This window comes from Symphalangus syndactylus, chromosome 15 (assembly GCF_028878055.3).
Source record: "Symphalangus syndactylus isolate Jambi chromosome 15, NHGRI_mSymSyn1-v2.1_pri, whole genome shotgun sequence".
Lineage (NCBI taxonomy): Eukaryota > Metazoa > Chordata > Mammalia > Primates > Hylobatidae > Symphalangus > Symphalangus syndactylus.
Window position 1 is genome coordinate 43,657,725 of NC_072437.2, and position 15,324 is coordinate 43,673,048.

Sequence of the window (15,324 nt, forward strand, 5' to 3'; positions counted from 1 at the left end):
TGTCAAAACCTACCTACCCTCACCCTGTCTTGCAAACGCTCTAATTTTACAGCTCTTGTTTTCCCCACACTTTAGTTGATTTTGGTGATTAAAGAGAACTGTTCATCTGCAACAAAAGCAAAAACATTTCTGCCGATAGCAAGAAGTGACAGCTGAAACAGCATTTAAAGTACATCTTGAATAAATGTTCAAAAGCGTAGCCTTAGGGCAATTTCCTGTTTTACTGGAAAATCTACTTTGCTAGTGTCTGATAAAATTGTATGAACAGTAGAGGCTTAATTCTCCAAGGCATGTTCTATGAAGCATTTGACAGCTTATCTGATGAAATCTACTCTACTACCAGTTCAGAGAGATCATGTGCCCCTCACAGAGGAAGCCCCATTGGAATGGCTCTTGTAGCCTTGGGGCTGATGTTATTAGTTCCTAAATGAAGTGATTAGTGTTTCATTGACTTATTTTCCAGCAACTGTACATATGCTTGACAAGCCAAAGGTTTTCCATCTTGTACAATCAATCCACTGTTGAAAATGACTTGCTTGTGTGTGGAAATATTATTAGGGCCATTTAATACTTTAAGCCATCCAGGTGATTCAATAAATTTAGACAAAATTAAGTCATTACTTACATGAGATTGGATGAAGTGTTACAATTAAATGTCTCACTTTCTATAAACTATGGCAGGAATAAGCCACCATTCATAAATGGAAAGCCAAGGGGACAGCTCAGTGCCTCAAGTCTGCCACGAGGTGGTAGAAGACAGTATGATTTTAAAAAAATGTGTCCTATCTAAAATATGATCTATACCAAGTATACTAGCTTATTCTGAGCTTCACTGTCAACGCTTATGGTGACATATATAACCACTATTGGAGTCTTTGCACTCCAGGTAGTTGCTCCAGGTTCTCTCTCTCTCTCTCTCTCTCTGTGTGTGTGTGTGTGTGTGTGTGTACTTTTTTACATCAAATGCTGATCACTACTGGTCAGCCTGGTTAAAGAAAATATTTTTGACCTGATATAAATGTGAGCCTTCAAAAAATGATTTGAAATATAGGCTTTGGCTAAGGCATCCCAGCACCAAGCTAGACAACCAAACTGGGGTCCTTGTAGAATTGTTCTTGGTGGTTCCCATGACATCATTTTCAGGGTCCCTGTAAGTTTATGTTTTACCCACTCTGGCTTATATGTGCTATAACATTATAAGGGAAAACATGAAAATTTGGATGATATTTACCATATAGATGCTGTAGAGGATATTATTCCTCACATCACACAGTGTCCTCCTTCTGAGAAAAGCCAAGAATACTTCTCTGGGGTCCCAACATTATTCTGCTTTTGAATCTCTGGTTAGTTCTTGCCTTGTGAATACTGTGATGGTTGTAATTGTTCTTCCTCTTCTATACAATGGAATGCCAAAATTGCAGCTCACCCCTAGAAAATGCAACAAAGATTCTGATGGGCATTTTGTATAATCTGATCTCCTGCCTGGCTTCATACAACATTTTTAATCTGATCTACTCTTGGGATGTTTCTATTCTTCCACTTACTCGACCAAGAATAGTATCCGTGAAATTTCTATAGAGCATGTCAGGGTATAAATAAATGAATGGCTAAATGTCCTAGGGTTAAGCCTATCTGTCAGTCACACTCCAAGGTGATTCTCATGAAGGTATGACAAAGATGAGGATGAAAATGAAGATATAGATTCTGAACCTTATGAAGACTTGATAAAGCCAATGACACAAAATTCCTTCATTTATTGGCTCTGCAATGACAAGGAAATTACTTAACTTTCCTGAGTTCTCCCATTTCCCCATTTTTAAGTGAGAAAAAATATATTTTTTGTAAATATTAGATGAGATAATTCATTCATTTATCCTACTAGTAGAGTAGCTACTACACTATGTATAACAAACTATTCTACATGCTGAACATAGGACAGAAGACAAGACAGGAAAGGTCCCTACTCCTCTCAATGTATATTCTTATGAGGAGAGACAGAAAATAAAGAAGTAACCAATAAACAAACAAGATAATTTCAAATAGTAGTAAATGCTATGAAGGTTGTGATAGATAAATTGGTTGCATGAGTCTTGTTGAGAAGGTAACATTGAGCTAAGACCTAAGTGATGAGTAGCATCAGTTATATGAAAGAGAGGGAAGAGTGGTTTAGGTAAAGGCATTAGCAAATAAATGGTTATGAGATGGAAACACACTTGTTACCATCAAACAACAGAAAGAAGGCCACTGAGGCTGATTATGTTGAGTGAGGACAGAAGGCTTGAGAAAGAGAGAAGATATATATGTCACTTGCTCTGTATTCGGCATATAGTCAGTTGTCATATGTGGTAAATGTCAATCACTGTGTTGTACTATTTTTAAGTAAAGATTGGAAAAGAGATTGCATACAGTTACGTTTACCACTCTTACGAGGGAAAAAAAAAAAACCTTAAAATTCCTAAGTTCTGCCATGAACCAATATATAAAGCAGAAAGCAAGAAAGTGGGCAATGTTAACTCCCTAAAGAGGCAGCCAGGATTTGTTCTCTGAGCATGAGCATAAAGCAGGGGCTGTGATCAAAGTACCTAAAGGTGTCATCAATACACCTCCAGAGCCCACTCCAAAGCCCTGATATTCCAAAGAGCCAGACTCTTAATCGGGATACAAAACTAGGACTGAAGTGGGTTCATCCTCAGTCCACTCGTTCAGTAGAAGCTGCTTCATCAACATAGAGTCAACTGAACTCAATTTCCCCTTCTTGAAAAAGCAATAGAAAAGAACTACAATACAGCCTCTTCTTTTCAGGTATTTGATAACTACTAAGGAGACAAGAACTTATGCACAAGAAAAAATGAAAAATTACTACTGTGCAATGGGAAAGCTCACCACCCTCTGCAAAGGCTGAACATATTATTATATGTTGCATCATGCCATGGTGTACTACCATCATGGTGTACACTAACTCTGTATATAATCATCCTTTAGAAAGGCAATAGCTATTTATTACATTAATTACCACAATCATAAGGGAACTTCTAGAGAATATGTAGTCTTTTGGTCATTTCTAATCATTTCAGCTATAGCCATCATCCTAAATAGCCTCAAATTCTCAAGCAGCATTTGTTTGCTCAATGAGAAAAGTACAGTGACCAAATCTATGTGGCTGAACTGTCAGCAACAACTAGAATTAGGTCAGATTCTTTCTTTCTGATATCTAGAGGGTGGGTTTTCGCAAGGATGAATATGCTCTGTGCTGGAAGACTTCTGATCTCAACCCAGAAAAACAAAGCAACAATTAAAGTTTCCCTGCTCATGTATGGTTACACTTCAGGCTACAGAAGCTTGTAGCTCTCAGGTAGCCCCAGGAACTTCAGAGCAGAGTGCTTTCCCAACACTCTTCCCTCAACAGTGTTTCAAGAGCCCCAAAAGCATGTCTTGCTGATGTTTAGTGGAATCTGATGCTCTGCAGCTGAGTTCTTTTTACCAGCCATTATGCTTCACAAGCTCATCAGAAAAGACAGCAGGATTCCCCTCAATTCCTCGAGTAGACACAAATGTGGAAAAAAGAATTTTATTTATTTTCCACTCTAAGGAAAATTTAGAGAAAAGATAAGTAGTAGAGACAGGACAAAAAAACAAAACCAACAGGCCTCTCTGCTTATGTGACTTCCTGATATCTATGTGACTTTTTATGTGATAAGAACCATCTGGCATTTGTCGGACAGTTGGGCTTGGCATTTGGGTCTTGTTTCTCTGTTGTTGTTATTGTTGTTCATTTTATGTAGAATAAATGCAGTTAGAGTGGCCCTTGATATCTTGCTTGTAACATTCTCCTCTAAAACCTTAGAACTTTCACATGGAGGACATAAAACTGATTTATTGTGAGGTTCTGAAAACAAACTTTTGTTGATTGTCATTCTGTAGAGAGTTTGATGAATTTGCTTTGGTCATTTAAAGCTGAAGAGCAAATGAAATGCAGACCAAAACTAGACTTTAAAAATTTCATGGGATTCATTGATTCACCTACAACAACAAATACATTTAGTTGACTCTTATAAGAAAATGTCAAGAAGCTACCACCAGCACATTAGTATTTGTAAAAGCCTGCAAATTTTTAGAAATTCCAAATATTTCCTTTAGTTATAATTTGCCATGGGAATAAAAAAAAGTTTTTCTTCCAAACACGCAATATGTGATTTTCTTCCAAACACACAATATGCTTTGTAAAGATGAGTCCTTTGAATAGGACTTGATTGATATCAAGACTTAGCATTTGCCACTGGATTTGCCCCTGCACCTCAGTGTGATCTGAGCTCCAGGATTTAGTAACATGATGGACTTGCATAGTTTATATGATGAATAACTCTTTTCAAAGCACAGACAAAAAACGAAAAGTGGGTAGACAGGCTTTTTCAGAGTTCACAAGTTTTTTCCATCCCTCTCTGCTCCTTAGCCAAGAACGTCAATACAGGCTCTGAACATGTGTTTCTAGAACTTCATATTTTCTTCATGTAAAAACAACTTAGAGCAATTGCATATGAATTTACATGACTTGGTTTTCAAGTAGTCTTCTCATCATAAGCTCAAAATCTTCCCCACAGACTAAACCAAATCTTTGCTTCACAAACTTGGGCAAGATTCAAAATATAAATCACAGGTGCCTGTCAAGTTCATGTAAGCAGTTGAAGGCTCCCCCAGGAGCTCACGCACAGAAAACCTGCCTAATTCCAGGAGCAGAAAGAGAGCCCAGTGTGTAGGTCTGGTTTCCTTTTGCACAACTCAGACAATCCTAAGCAAAGCCTGCCTCCTCCCTCTTCACAGAGAGTCAGCTGAATGTAACAAACACAATTTAGGCAAAAATGGGTTGTAACCTTGTTCAAGGGATGCCTTGGAGCACATCTTGTGTCTACAGATTCATGTACCTCCAGGAAACAATAAGCAAAAGAAGCAGCCCAACCAACAACTCTCTCAGGAGAGAAATTGCTTCCACAAGAGGTCAGGGAAGTAGCTTCCTAAAAGGTCATTGTTTGTCACTGGGCACAGAAGTCCTCCTGAGCAATGGCCCTGGAGGAACAGTGCTCCACAACAGGACAGGCTGCTGGAAAGAGTCTCAGAGCTGGTTGTGGAGAACAGCGAGGGCTCAATCACATCCTGGTCAATCAGGCAAAAGGGGTAGGAGCTCAGCCACTCCAAAAGTTGTCGAGGACTTGAATTCCCCAGCTAAAAAGATACTATGCAGAAAGAAAAGAGCAATGGGGAAAACGGAGAAGCTCAAAAGAGATCTCAAAGTTAAGATACATAGCAGTCTCCACAGAGGTCTCTCACTTTGTTTACACACTGGTAAATGAGAATAGGAATGAGTTCTCCCTTCCCTCAACCAGATGGAGGCTATAGCACCCAGAAGTGAGTCAAGAAGTTACCTAGTCGGAAATTCTCTTTGAGAATTAAAAGTGTCCTCCTTCTCCTTTCCCTCTAAAATAAAGAAGTATTATTTGTAAAATCAGAAAATAAAAGGAAACAGGAAGAAGAAAGAAGAAAAGAGAGATACACAGAAGGATTAAGAGAAAAATGAATATCATTCTTCACAGAACTAGGAAAAACAGTCCTAAAATTTATATGGAACCAAAAATGAGCCCACATAGCCAAAGCAAGACTAAGCAAAAAGAACAAACCTGGAGGCATCACATTATTCGACTTCAAACTATACTACAGGGTTATAGTTACCAAAATAGCATAGTACTGGTATAAAAATAGGCACATAGACTGATGGAATAGAATAAAGAACCCAGAAATAAAGCCAAATACTTATGGCCAACTGATCTTTGACAAAGCAAACAAAAACATAAAGTGAAGAAAAGACACCCTATTCAACAAATGGTGCTGGAATAATTGGCAAGCCACATGTAGGAGAATGCAACTAGATCCTGATTCTTCACCTTATACAAAAGTAACTCAAGATAGATCAAAGACTTAAATCTAAGATCTGAAACCACAAAAATTCTAGAAGATAACATTGAAAAAACTTTTCTAGACATTGGCTTAAGCAAGGAGTTCATGACCAAGAACCCAAAGGCAAATGTAACAAAAACGAAGATAAATAGATGGGACTTAAACTAAAAAATAGTCAGCAGAGTAAACAGACAACCCACAGCGTGAGAGAAAATATTCGCAAACCATGCATCTGACATTAGGACTAATTTCCAGAATCTACAAGGAACTCACACAAATCAGCAAGAAAAAAAATCAAAGAATCCCATCAAAAAATAGGCAAAGAACATGAATAGACAATTCTCAAAAGAAGATATACAAATGGCCAACAGACATCTGAAAAAAATGGTCAACATCACTAATCAATGGGAAAATGCAAATTAAAACCACAATGAGATACCACCTTACTCCTGCAAGGATGGCCATCATTTTAAAAAATAAAATGAATAAATAAATAAATGCTGGCATGGATATGGTAAAAAGGGAACACTTTTATACTGCTAGTAGGAATGTAAACTAGTATAACCACTATGGAAAACAATACAGAGATTCCTTAAAGAACTAAAAGCAGAACTACAATTTGATGCAGCAATCCCACTACTGGGTATCTACCCAAAGGAAAAGAAGTCTTTATATGAAAAAGACACTTGCACACATATGTTTGTAGCAGCACAATTCGTAATTGCAAAAAATGGAACCAGTCTGAATGCCCACCAACCAACGAGTGGATAAATAAAATGTGGTATATATACACCATGGAATACTACTCAGCCTGGAAAAGGAATGAAATAATGGCATTTGCAGCAACCTAGATGGAGTTGGATACTATTATTATAAGTGAAGTAACTCAGGAATAGAAAACCAAATATCATATGTCTCACTTGTAAGTGGGAGCTAAGCAATGAGGATGCAAAGGCATAAGAATGAGATAATGGACTTTGGGGACCCAAGAGTAGGGTGGGAGGGGGATGAGGGATAAAAGACTACACATTGGGTACTGTGTACATGCTTCAGTTGATGGGTACACCAAAATCTCGGAAATCACAACTAAGGAACTTATCCATGTAACCAAAACCACCTCTTCCTCAAAAACTATTAAAATAAAATTTAAAAATAGAAAGATGAACAGAGTAAAAGAGAGGGAGAGAGAGAGAAACACAGGAACAGAGAGAGAGAGAGAGAGAGAGAGCAACTCTTTAAAAAGAAAACAATCAAATAATTTCTTCCAGGAAAAGAATTCTGAGCACAGTGGCTGTTAACCTCACTCAACTTGGATAAAGCAGAAGCCAACATTTTAAAATTGAGCTACTTTTTATTTCTCCAGGATAAAAGAAATCCAAGGAGATAGAAGTCCATCCCTTTGGCATGAGCTTCAGTGTTCAATGACATATGTGTCCACACAACTTTCTGATAACACTTTAGGGAAGGAAGACAAGTGACAAGACTATTTATCAGTCCCTTTGCATATGCAATTTCAGTAAATTCTAGCAGTAATTTCTTGACACAGTCATTAATATTTCTACTTCATATACAAAGAAACCAAAATTCAAGAGGTTGATTTAGTGAAGGTAGCACAGCTGGAAGAGCAAGGATTTGGACTCAGACCATATAGACTTGGAAACTGGGTAATCTCTTTATCCCCTTGCTACCTGTGGGCCTGACCATCTTATTCAAGAACCATCTCCAGGATTCATTTATTTTATGAATTTAAGCTTCATGCAACCTAACCAAGACCTTAAATTCTGGCAACTCAGCTATTTTAATATTAACATTAGTACATTGTTAAGCTTAGGAAGAATATTATTGGGTTTTTGTTTTTGTGATTTTTTGAATCAATGCATTTTTTAACTTTTGTTTGAAGTTCAGCAGTACAAGTGCAGGTTTGTTACATAGGTAAACTTGTGTCATGGGGTTTGGCATCAGCGTATTTGTTAGCCAGCTGCTAAGCTGCTAAATAATATGTTTGCTCAATTCATCCCCACCACTATACTTCAGTCATCCTTGCCCAGGTGGCCAGTGGTTCCATCTTGCCAAATCCAGTTATGAAGGGAGTCCTTATCTCATTTAACATGCTTGATAACATTTGATAAACTGTTGGTTATTTCTTCCATTTTGAAAGTCTTTATTCACTTGGTTTCCAGAACACTATATGGCATGGTTTTCCTTCTGCCTTAGCAAATATTCCTCTACAGTCTCCTATGTGGGCAATTTCTCTTCCTGACCTCTAAACATTGTAGCACTCCAGGGCTCGGCTCCCTGCCTGTTTCTTTATCCATATCAGCTCCCTAATTGATTTTATCTGCTGCCTCAGCATCAAATATCATCCATATGCACCAGTTGCTAGCTCTCCCATGAGCCCCAGATTTACATTTTGAACTTCCTAGACATCTTCCAATAGATATCTAATCGGCAGCTCAAAGTCCACATATCCAAAACAAAACCTTTGATCGCCCCTCAATTTCTAATCCTTCTTCAATCTTTACGATTTTTGTCAATGGGACCACAATTTATTCAGGTGCAGCACCTAAAATTTCAGGAGTCATTTTTAAGTTCTTTTTTTTTCTGACACACCATATTGAATTCAATTATATTACTTCAGCTCAACCTTAAAAAATATTTCTGGAATCCAAATGTATCTCCAGCCTCCACTGCCATTGTCTTAATCTCAGATACCATCATCTCTCACATATTCGACTGCAGCAATGCCCATGCTCACCTCCAGCTTCCTCTCTTACAGTTTTAGAGTCTATTCCAAGTACACGATGAATAAAATCCAACCCCTTGCCATGGCCTACAAGTTCCTACATGATCTTGCCCGGCCCATCTCTATAATCTCGTGAACCTCCTCCGATTCTTCCCTCCCTCAAATCCTTCCAGTAACAACCTCTTCCCGTTTTCTATCAAACTGACAAACTCATTTCTACCTCAGGGCCTTGGCACTTGCTATTCTCTCTGCCTTGACATCTCTTCCACAAAATTTCATAAATTCATTCTCTCTGTTTCTGTGTGTGAGAAATAGACTCTCACTCTGTTGCCCAGGCTGGAACGCACTGGCACAATCTCTGCTCACCACAACCTCCACCTCCCAGGTTCAAGCAATTCTCCTGCCTCAGCCTCCCAAGTAGCTGGGATTACAGGCGTGAGCCACCACATGGCTAATTTTTGTATATTTTAAGTAGAGACAGAGTTTCACCATGTTGGCCAGACTGGTCTCAAACTCCTGACCTCAAGTGATCCACCCGCCTCTGTCTCCCAAAGTGCTGGGATTACAGGTGCGAGCCACCATGCCTGGTCAATCCTCTCATTTCATCCACACCTTTCAAAGATATTTCCCTTCATCTTTCCCCTGCACTGCATGCTATATGAGGGTTCACTGCATCTATCACTAATGTATTACATATTGTTTAGTTTATTACCTGTGCTCCAGTAGGATGTAAGCTCCACAAAGTCAAGGACTTTGCTGCCTTTGCTTCTAGTGGTATTTACAGTGTATAGAACAGTGTCTGATACATATTAAGTCCCCAAAAACTATTTGTCAGGGGAATAGATGAATCAATGAGTTAGTGTAGGAGGATATAGATAGCAAAAGGAAACTGGTGAGAGAGAACATCACAGAAGTGGCCCAGACCAAACGACATTGGTCCTTATATGTTATGATAAGTGGTTTGGATTCTACTCCTAAGCATAAGACAGCTACACAGACTCTTAAGAAAAGATGACTATCTGCTTTGTGGGGAATGATATGTATGATTTCAGGTAATTTCTTGAAAGCCTATGTGCAAATCAGATTTTTGGTAAATCAAATAATATTCTTAAGGCATTATAGTGATCTTCAATTTTATAAAATTAAGAAATGATAGCTTTCTATTTTATGAAGACAGATTTTCCTCTTAAGGTGGAATAATAGCTGATAGCTATGAACTAAATAGATTTGTTTTATTTTATTTTTAAGAAACATCCTTTAATAGTATGTTTCTAACACTTGTTTACAGAGTTCTCTCTTTGTTAAACAGTTCCATTCACCTAAAGAAAATAGCACATAATGCATCTCTAAAGAAGTATACTTAGAATTAGCTCTTAAACATGTATATGTAAACCTGTTATAATAAGGTTTTGTGAAAAAAGACAAGAAACATCACTAAGTAGATTAAAAAGAAAAAAAAATCTAAACGTAGAAGAATAAATGTTGCCCCTTATTTTCATCTCCTGTAAATTTCTAGAACTTGATCTTTTTTATTGTTGGTTTGAACAAGCAGAAAAACTTAACCTTACTGTCAGACTTTTAAAAGCTACTTTCCCCTTAAGCAGACAGAAAATAATATACAGATATAGGAGCAAGGCATAGTGAGAAAAGGCCACAAAAGGGAGTTATAAGCCAAAGGAAGTTACCTTCACAAGTTGAATTCATTTAAGTCTTGTTATCTCATCAGAACAATATAACCTTCCCCTTTCCAGAGTAAAAATGAAATCATGTAAATGACTAATAAATCCAAAACAGACAATGAAGTTCACTAAAGAAATATAAAACATTGCTTGTTTTTGTCAGTATCATGGCAATGGGAAGTCATATTTTGTGATATTCCACAATCTTAAAGTGTTGTAAGCAATAATGGTAACATTACATGCCCTTTTTATGTGGCTGTTTTCTTATTTACAACATCTATAAAATAAACAGAGCCAATGTTCTGGAGGAATTCCCAGGATTGGGAAACTGAGGCAAAAACATGCCTGAGTATCATGGGCTGTCCAGCCAATTAATAATCAAAAGAGGTCTCAAACCCAAGGTCTTTGCCTATGCTTGCACAATTCACATTTCCTTTAACAACATTCACATGTAGAAGATGGATTCAATTAAGGTAATAGAAGAAACCAACTCTAACTCCATGAATCATGTATATAGAAACACAAAACAGATGAGTTCATTTGCAGTCAGTCATATTTCAAGGGAAAGGTTGTGTGGGTTTATGCAGACTTCCTAATTAAGGGCTAACAAACCCAAACTAAAGATGACACATCCCTCTGTGGGAAAAAAACAAAAAAGGGAGTTTAGCAGTGTGGGTGGTATGTGAGTTATAAAAAATGATGAATTTGGATGATGATAATGTTTCTGCTCAAAGACAAAGCAGACTAGACAATAGAGAATGAGATTTTAAATAAACAGGAAAATGAAAAATGAAAATTATGTTCTTTTTGAAATATCCCTCCTCTTCTTAACTGAACAACAATCTCGATGTTAAAAGTTATTGCATTGACTATAAGAGTCTTGAAGATGAAGATGAGAACTGTGTCTTATCACCTTTAAAAGAAGTTCTAATACCAGAAATTCAATGGATATTACATTATACAGAGGAGAAGCATGGAAGGAGGCAGAAACAAAAAGAGAGGGAAGAAAAACCGCAAGTGTTATTACACAAGGCCTTATTTTTGATCTTGCAAAAGGAGTAAATGGGCAAAAATGAGGGTCCGCAGAACTTGGGGACTCTCTTTAAGTATTTGACCTTAATCCTAAGTCAAAATCACTCCCTCTGTAGTGAAGACAGCTGTCTAAATCAGAGCAGAGGTTTTAAAGTATACATTTTGAGTGCAGCTTTGCACATTGGCACAGAGTCACAGTTCCTACTTAAGATAATTTGCATTGTGTTCATAGCTTGAAGACCTAAGTAAAGGTAGGAGGTTGAAGTCCTATTCCCCTGGACCCTGTTAAACTTCCCAAAGTCCCTACCAATGCCCTGACTCCCACTTTTCCTGGCCTTCTCTGTCCACCAAATTTCTGTAAAGTGAACAGAAGGGCTGTGATCATCACCTCTGGAAGCCTTTCATTCTTCCAAATATGCTTTGCTCACTACTTACAAAATGATCCGAAGGAACTTTTGACCTCTGTAAGAAGAAGAAAATCCTCTTTCTCTGGATCCGCGAATGAACACAAGTGAAATCACTATTGCTGATCTGTTGTTTAAAGAGGATTTGGCATTGTAACCTTCCAGAAAGTAGGCACAGTTTGGGTTCTGTTTTTAAATACAGATAAGTGCACTCTTCCCCAGTGTGTTTGGGTGCTTTTGATGGTAATAATTATTCTGAGTGATTTGGTTAAGCTAGGATAATAATTATATTCAATAAAGCATTACCTGTGTCAGGAGACACAGGGCTGATCAAAAGATTCTAAAAGTAGGAATCTGTTTCAGCAGAAGAGCTTGACAGATCTTGCAAGTCCAGGGGGGCATGGATTGAGATATATTGCCAGTTAATATATGAGGAAGAAAGGAAACATCATAGATCCATGTAAGACACCTGAAATGAGTTCTAAGAAAACAAGGGGATAAATAAACTGGGTTGACACACTCAAGCAGGGATTTCAAGCTAAAGGGGCTGGATTAAACAAATGCATTTATCTCTAGCACTCCTCAAGCTCTAAAATTTAGAATGAAGGATAAAAATGATACCAATTAATAAGAACAAAAAGAATTGTAGATGAGACTAAAGGAAACAGTATATGTCAGTAGCATTTTGGAAGATGGAAATTCCAATCAAAGAGGAGTTACAACTGATTTAATGGAGTCCATAAAACAGTGTCCTACCTGCCTGGCATCAGTTCCTACCTCAGCTCAGATGTGGACTGGGGCTGATACAACAGAACTCATTCAAGTCTTTATAAGAAGCAGACTTCCAAAGCCACTCATCTGCGTTTACAGCTGGGTGACTATCCCCTCCAACACAGACACAAAACAGGAGGTTTTTTCTCTGGTGAAGGTGGACCAGAAAGTATCTGCTGGGGGCAACAGTAAACTTCTCTAGAAACAGGCGGATTGAATTCTATTTTGCATATTGAACGTTTTGGTGTTTTAGTTTTATTAAACTCATGGACTCTGTGGCTCAGGAATTCAGACAGGGCACATGGGGATGACATATCTCCCCTCCACAATATCTGGTCTTCAGCTGGGTAGGCTGCAACAGCTGAGGTAACCCAATGACTGATTGGAATTGTTGAGTGGCATCTTCACTGACACGTTTGACACCTGGGCTTAGATAACCACAGGCTTAGTTCATCGGGATCATTGAAAAGAACATCTACACATGGCTTCTCCATGTAGCCAGAGATTTCTCATAGTACAGAGGCTTCAAGGTAGATAAACTTTTCCATGGTATCTCTGGGCTACAAACGTGAATGTCCCCTCTAAATATTGGTAAAGATGTGAACTGAATGAAGTTCATTGTTGATGGAACAACTGCTGTGTAAAACTGTCCAGTAGTTTCTAATAAAATTATACATATATAGAGCAATATGGATAAATTTCAAAAACATTATATTAAATGAAAGAAGACAAAGACATAATATATATACACATAATTTCATTTATATGAGTAGACAAAAACTAATCTACAGTAATGGAAATCAAAACACCAGTACCTACATTATGCCTCAAAGGGGGCACAAGAGAACTTTCAGTATTATTAAGTAAACAGAAATTATTGTAGGGGTGATGATAGTATTGTGCTTATGTAGTCAAATCTCTGATGGTAGAAATATGCATACAGCAAGTGTCATGATATCTGTACATTACTTTCAAATTGCTCAGCAAACAATCAAATCACCCTATATAAAGAGAGAAAGAGAGGCAGAGAGTGAGATCCAGCTAAAGAGAGAATGAAAGATAAGAGATGCATAGATAGATATAGAGAACAAGGGACAGCAAGCACAGCAAAACGTTAATAATTAGTCTTGCCAAAGTATATATGGATTTTTTTTATAACTTAAACTTTCATTTTAGATTCAGAGGGGAAAGATGCAGGTTTGTTTACTGGGTATATTGGGTGATGCTGAGATTTGGGGTATGACTGATCCCATCACCCAGGTATGGGGCATAGTACCCAATAGCTAATTTTTCAGCCCTTATTCTCCTCCCTCCTTCCAACCTCTAGTAGTCCCCAGTATCTATTGTTGCCATATTTATGTTCATGATTACCCGATGTTTAGCTCCCACTTATATGTGAGAACATGCAGTATTTGGTTTCTGTTCTTGCATTAATTCACCTAGTATGATGGCCTTCATCTGCATTCATGTTGCTGCAAGAGACATGATTTTATTCATTTCAATGGCTGTGTAGTATTCCATGGTTTATATGTACCAGATTTTCTTTATCCAGTCCATCATTGATGGGCACCTAGGATGATTGCATGTCTTTGCTATTGTGAATAGTGCTGCAATGAACACAGTTCATGCATGTGTCTTTTTGGTAAGATAATTAATTTTCTTTTGGATATATACCCAGTAATGAGATTGCTACTATCGAATGGTAGTTCTAAGTTCTTTGAAATATCTCCAAACTGCTTTTCACAGTGGCTGAACTAATTTACAGTCTCACCAACAATATATATGCATTCCTTTTGCTTCACAGCCTAGCCTATATCTGTTATTTTTGACATTTTAATAATAGCCATTCTGACTGGTGTGAGACTGTATCTCATTGTGGTTTTGATTTGCATTTCTCTAATGATTAGTAATGTTGAGCATTTTTCTTATGTTTGTTGGCTGCTTATATGTCTTCTTTTGAGAAGTGTCTGTTCATGTATTTGGCCCATTTTTTCATGGGGTTGTGTTTTCTTTGAGGAGTTGTTTAAGTTCTTTATAGATTCTGGATATCAGACCTTTCTCAAATACATAGGTGTTCAAGTATTTTCTCCCATTCTGTAGGTTGTCTATTTACTCTCTTGATATAATAGTTTCTTTCGCTATGCAGAAGCTCTTTAGTTTAATTAGGTCCCATCTGCCAATCTTTTTTGTTGTTGTTGCAATTGCATTTGAGGACCTAGTCATAAATTCTTTCCCAAGACTTATGTCCCAAATACTGTTTCTGAGGTTTTATTCTAGGATTTATATAATTTGAGGACTTACATTTAAGTCTTTAATTCATTTTGAGTTAATTTTTGTACATGGTGAAATGTAGGGGTCCAGTTTCATTCTTCTGCATACCCAGCTATCCCAGCACTATTTATTAAATAGAGAGTTCTTTCCCATTGCTCATTTTTGTCACCTCTGTCAAAGATCAGATGAGTAGATGTGTGACTTTATTTGTGGGTTCTCTAGTCTGTTCTATTTGTCTGTGTGCCTGTTTTTATACCAGTACCAAGCTGTTTTGGTTACTGCAGCCCTACAGTATAGTTTGAAGTTGTGTAATGTGATGCCTCTGGCTTTGTTCCTTTTGCTTAGAATTGCTTTGGCTATTCAGGCCCTCTCTCTTCACTCTCTCTCTCTGTCTCTCTCTCTATATATATAATACAGATATATACATTATATATGTAAACTTTAGAAGAGTTTTTTTCTTTTTTTTTTTTAGTTTTTC

General features: G+C 37.5%; 1 protein-coding gene across 7 annotated transcripts in view; it reads right to left on the reverse strand.

The window, feature by feature from the left end:
- SLAIN1 (SLAIN motif family member 1) overlaps positions 1-15,324 on the reverse strand; it is a 222,630-nt gene that overhangs the window by 104,723 nt on the left and 102,583 nt on the right. For 5 of the 7 annotated variants that reach the window (XR_010115920.1, XR_010115919.1, XR_010115918.1 and 2 more), the window contains exon 8: positions 1,232-1,428. The exons of the other annotated variants lie outside the window; for them this stretch is intronic. The gene's annotated coding sequence lies outside the window, so the exon portion shown is untranslated. The remainder of the gene's footprint in view (positions 1-1,231; positions 1,429-15,324) is intronic. 7 annotated transcript variants of the gene reach the window in all.